Source organism: Oculina patagonica, unplaced genomic scaffold (assembly GCF_052425735.1).
Source record: "Oculina patagonica isolate OP01 unplaced genomic scaffold, crgOcupat unplaced1262, whole genome shotgun sequence".
Lineage (NCBI taxonomy): Eukaryota > Metazoa > Cnidaria > Anthozoa > Scleractinia > Oculinidae > Oculina > Oculina patagonica.
Window position 1 is genome coordinate 1 of NW_027557261.1, and position 5935 is coordinate 5935.

General features: G+C 38.9%; 1 long non-coding RNA gene across 4 annotated transcripts; it reads left to right on the top strand.

Annotated features, from left to right (window-relative positions):
- Positions 1 to 6: 6 nt before the first annotated feature.
- Positions 7 to 5935, top strand: LOC144639747 (uncharacterized). Of its 4 annotated transcripts, none has more exons than XR_013568206.1 (5): positions 7 to 147; positions 3734 to 3792; positions 4462 to 4564; positions 4657 to 4899; positions 5858 to 5935. It is a non-coding gene; the product is annotated as an uncharacterized LOC144639747 (long non-coding RNA). The 4 variants fall into 4 exon arrangements; XR_013568203.1 differs by having other exon boundaries at positions 4657 to 4767; XR_013568205.1 differs by lacking the exon at positions 5858 to 5935 and adding an exon at positions 5723 to 5755 and having other exon boundaries at positions 4657 to 5021.

A 5935-nucleotide genomic window follows, 5' to 3' on the forward strand; every position in this document is an offset into this window, starting at 1 on the left:
AACATGCATTACTTATAACTGGTTAATCTTTGCTGTTGTTGTGATCTTCTAGGCTTGGTTACTGGATATTGACTTGTGTGTAGGTCAAGAATTCCAAGAATGATGAATGTGGAGACAAAACAGTTGATTACACCAGTATTCTTCTGGGTGAGTCATAAAAAAATTAAATAAAGTTCATAATATGTATTACTTAACAATTGGTTCATGCTTTAGCGTGCTCCATCGAGTTAACCTACTAGAAGATGGTTTTCCATGTTCTATAAGAAAATAATGCACGCTTGAGGTCTATAAGGGCCTCTTCATATGATCCCGGTTGACCGGGCTGGCCCAGTTACCGAGATCTCGGCTCACTCCTATTTTCTTGTAAAATTTTGGATGTGTTCATATGAGAAGGTGGGCCAGCCCGGTTACCGATATCTCGGTTTCTGCAACCGAGATCTCGACAACCGGGAAGAATATTTTCCCATATGAACGCTCCAGCCCGGTCGCCGGGACGCAACTTTTTTTGAGAAAATAGCTTCCCTTTCGTAATTGGGCGGTCCAAATGGCTTAATTTTGCCTTGTATCTATTTCCACTTCAGAAATATGCGAATTAGCTTTATTAATAAAGTTACATGGGTCAATAAAGCTACGATAGTCGCGAAAGATGCAACTTTATGTGTCGCCATTTTGCCTTCGTTTCTTGAATTTTATCCCCGTCAACCGGGCTAAAATTTTCCATATGAACAGAGGTCAAAATCCGTCCTGGTAACTGAGACAGCTCGTAAACCGGGCTCATGTGAAGAGGCCCTTAAAGCTGCTAGTGGATGCCCGAGCCGTAAGGCGAGGGCATTCAGCTGCTTTTATAGACCTCAAAAGTGCATTATTTTCTTATAGGACATAGGAAAACCATCTTCTAGTGGGTTTAGAATATAGCATTAAAAAGAGCACAGAACTTACAAGACTCGCGGCCGCTCACAGCTGCTCACGGTATTTACAAACGCACGCAACATCGAAAGTGAAAGTTTAGTTTATTCTTTTCTTTGGCGGCTTCTTTATAAATAGACCAAGATACCATTTCATTCATATTTCCTATTTATAGTCCTTTCTCCGACTACCAAAAAAGATTCTCACAAAGCCGACAAATCTAGTTGAGATATTTACGCATTCAAGCCTACTTCAATTTCATTCAAATAAAAATTTCCATGCGTTCGTTTCGCAGCAAGTTTTTTAAATTCGCCTCTAATTTCGATTTAAAAAGAACAAAAGTGGAGTGTTCTGTCTTCAGATTGTGGCTAAAAAAGGTTTCTTACCTCAAAGCGTTTCTAGAGTCCGGCTTGTTTTGCTAAATAATTTCCAAACAATTTCGGCAGTTCACGGCAAAATAGTGGCGTACACAACTCCAAAGAAAAACAGCAAATTTCAACGATTCTTTCTTCATCTGTCGCTTCCTTTGGCACTGTCTTACTTCCATTTAAGCATGTAAAACGTTTTTGATAAAAACTTGCTGCTTTAAAGCATTTTAAACAACAAAACAAGAGAATAGAGGCGAAGTCGACGAAGTCACGCGTTCAGCGAAACTCGACAAACAATTCGCACATCCGGGGTACCGGGCTTCTATAGTTTTCAGCTATGTTCTATTAAAAATAATGCCCGCTAGAATTCCATTGCGCGTATACAGCGGCTATATGGAGCACGCGGGAAGTTTGGAGAGCACGAAAGAAGCGGAAGAGTTGCCCGAGGCGATAGCCGAGGGCAACTCTAGCTTCTTGAGTGCTCTCCAAACTTCCCAAGTGCTCCATAACTCGATGGAGCACAGCTAAAAGCATGAACCAATTGTTTTATAACATTGCCGGTGGAATTGTGCATCAAAACCGGCCGCGGAAAAAAAACTGTGTTTATTGTGTGCAGTGTGAGAACATGAACTTAGCGGTCGAGCAATAAATTACACATGTACAAGTTTACACGTTTGGAGCAGTTTGTGTCAAATGGCTGATAAATTGACTAAGTTTATACGGTAGCAGAGCGAAGAAAAAAATTACAAAAACAGCAAATACTGCTGTTGAATCTGAGACAAGTTTTCGCTGAATTAAAATTAAAATGTTTACTCCCGCGTGGAAGAAAATTAAAACAAAACAACCTCGAACAGCCGAACAGATTGCAAGGGTTAAAAGAGTCAAATAATTCGGTTCCATGCTTAGTTTTAAGTATTTTTGTGGACCGATTTTATTTGTAATTGATGTAAATAAACATTTTTGAAAACGGTAGTTGAATGAAGCGCCCGATGAAGTTAATTTTTCCTGAGCGGCAAAATCACAACAGAGCCGTAGACGCTTTGGTGTAATGCTTAAAACGCGAAAACTTCCGTCAGACAGCTAGTTTTTAGTGCCATCGAGCTGTTGTCATTCATGGTTGGCCCATTCTTCCACGTTAGGGCAGTGAAAAAAATGATTTTCGTCCTTCGAGACTCGCACGTTGGTTGTTGTTGTTTGAATGAAGGAAAGCACACAAACAACTTTGACGGCAAAATCGAATTTATTTCTCTATTGCTCTCCGTCTCGTAATAAGAAACAGCTTACCTTGTAGCTCGTACCCTTGAGAAAATAATTCACTTTTCATATTCCGAAGATAATATGTCATCGCTTTAGCAAAACACCCGCAGCGTATGAGCTTTTATACTTCATAAGATTTTTAAGGATGGGCCGATACTCGATACCAAATATTCGATACACCGATATTTTGACAATCTGGAAAAGTATCAATACTTTCGGAAAATATCGCACTTTCGATACGTTTTCGATACTGCTCACGTGACCTGAGCCTGCGGTCTTCTTTCAGCACCTGAGGTTTAAAAATGCAATTTTGCTCAACGAAATATTGATGTTCTCGTCAATATTTGAATTTTTCTTGCCTTGACTTGATGTCCACACATTCCTGATGAACAGTGAAACAAAAAGACCAAAAGCAACATTCTTGGCTAACATTTATGATACCAAGTCTGTCCTTTGTATGGTCACGTGACAAACCAATGACGTCAGGACGGAAATGACGTCATAATATCGATATCGATATCGATATCGAGAAAAAAGGCAAATATCGTATCGATATCGTATCGTTTTGAAAAACCGGTATCGGCCCATCCTTGAAGATTTTCGCTCGTCGATTACGTCATCAGCGTGCTCCTTCGGGATTTTAAGCACGCTTACGTATACTGAATTTGATTGCGCGGCTCTGCTAGCTATGTTATAATGGCCTTTGGATGTTTTTGACAAAACAATTTTATATTTAATACTGGTATTATTTACAACTAGTATGTTGTTATCAGTGCTTGCCTATACCGTAACATTCCGGTTAAAGGCCCCCCCCCCCCCATCCCCTCCCGCTTAGAAGCCCCGCCGGTTATATAAGGTCCATCTACCTGGTAAAAAAATACATCCGATTATAACCCCCCCCCCCCCCCCCTAGATAAAAGCCTCCCTCCATCAGATGGCAGTACTGGACAAGGCTAAATGTTGCTTTATTATATATTTCTATCAACACTCCCATGGCTGATTTTAAAACATTTTTTTATTCCGCTTATTAGCCCTCTTGGATAAAAGCCCCTTCCGCTTATAAGCCCACACATAACCCCTCGCAAAGTTGTATAATCTGACCAGGGCATATAACCGGAATTTTATGGTATTGCCTAAGTTTGTATTTTCTAATATGCTTCATCTTTACTGACCAAATGACTTGCTGTGTCAATACATGTAAGTTCCTTGCGAAATAGCAGAGATGATGCTGTGGTGTGAAGATAAGGACCTAAGAAAAATGGTATTTATTACAATCTGTGTTACTTCTAAATTTATTGTACTTGTTTTTAAGGTCAAGGACCTGGGAGCTTATTTTGGGAATTTAAAGAGTATTAGAGTAGGGAAGTGATCACATGATGTTTGGTCTGTCAGACAAAACATCATGTGATCACTCCGAGAGACCTAACGCAACATTAATTTTTGTCTTATCTTACACCTGGGGTGGGGACTACTATATGAAAGGGGTGGGGATTATTGTTGGAACTTTTGAAAAGAAGCCCTAAAGGGAGATCAATCTGGGTTTGGCTCAAGCTTTTTTGACCCCTAAAAGATACCAAAAAACTAAGAACACAATATATAAAAAATACCAAAATTCCGAAATTTACACCCCTAAGCGAGACGATGAACATCCCTGCACCTTCTTTCATATTATGTGGGTTCAACCCCCCCCCCTCCCCTGGGTAGTTTACTTCCCATGAATCCTGGGAAGTCTACTATGTGTTTTTTCCCCCAAGTGTTTTTTGTTAAAAATATGCATATATACCCCCAAAGAGCCAACATAATGTATTTTACTAAGCAACGTTAATTTAAAGCGTTGTATGCACTTCTAGAATGTGTTGCAGTTACAGCAATACAGCATGGATTGGTTTATTAATGGTTAATCTCCATTGTGTTTTCTTTGATCTTTCAGGCTGAGCTACTAGTTGTTGTTTCTCATACATTGGTGATCATGAAGCATTCCATGAACAATGAATGTGAAGGGAAAAGACATTACTACAGCAGCAGTCTTCTGGGTGAGTTATAATAAAATAAAATAAAGTATACACTGTGGTTAGTGGACTGCCTTTTTAGTGATCATTCAAAATAATCTTTTTTTTTCTTCTAGTCGAGTTCCTGTCTACACACTAATCAAATGACTTGCTGTTGTGTCAATGATTTCCTTGCCAAATAGCAGAGTTGATGCTGTGGTGTGAAGAAAGAGGACCTAAGAAAAATGGTATTTGTTGCAATCTGTGTTACCTTTCCATGGATCTTGGCTAGTTCATTGTATTGAACCTGGATTGTTCAACCAGAGTCCAGCACGCTAACCATAAGGCTACCATGCCCCCAGCTGCCAATTGCATGGCGAGTTAGTAATACTCTTAGTTGGGCAATGGTTAAGGTGGCTCAACACAGTTTTTGATACTTGTGACCCATTTGCCATTTTTCTAAAACTGTTTATTCCTGGGACCCCAAAGTTATAAGTTATAAGTTATATATATACGTTTGCGCCAAATTTTTCTACTCGATAGATTTTTTATTTTATTTTTTTTTGCTGCAGTCAGATAATGAGTTTCTTGTGTCAGAAATGGACAAAAAAGTTGGGGTCACCAACTTCATTTCAGAGATAAAGTGGTGGAAAACTACCCTGATTTTGAAAAAAATGTGGGCGTCATTCAGCGTGGTTTACAGGGTTTTTAGTTAAAAATATTGAAGATGAGTAAACAGAGGCAAACAGTCTTAGTCACATTTTTTCAATGAAAGTGAATCTTTTGTTCAAATAATTCCAGTGTTGCCATCTTTTTTGTAAGGCTTAACCCTGAAAAAAGGTATTTAAAACCCTCATACAGCAAAATGAAAAGCACAAAAAGCGGAATTCGAACGTGCGTGGGACAAAAAAGTCAAACTTTTAATCTATAGATTTTTTCATTTTCTTGCAAAATTCAGATGATCATAAACAAAAATGATCTGTTAGAAAAAAAGTAGGGGTTACTGACCATTTAAGATAAAAAAAACTGCAAGGCAATATTTAGTGAAGTTACACGTACTGCAACTGCTACTCACCCAATATGTGCTAAGAAACTTTCCTCAGCATGTGCATTCGATGCATGGCATGCCATGACATTGTGGCATGAATTATGTGCGCAGTAAGGAATGTGCATAAAAAGTAGCACTTGCAAACGTCCTTTAAGGGATGAACTTTTGTAATTAAATTTAATTAATTTACTGATAGTCACAACCATCTGTAAGTCAGTCTATTTCCACAGCCAAAGTTCTTCTTGCTGTGTTTTGCTTGCAGATCTTCAGTTCTTTGTCTTTCTTTGCAGGCTCTATTTCACAGAATCCAAGCCTAACACAGTCCTTGACTTGCTACCTTCATGTAACTCTTAGAGAGAATCACATCC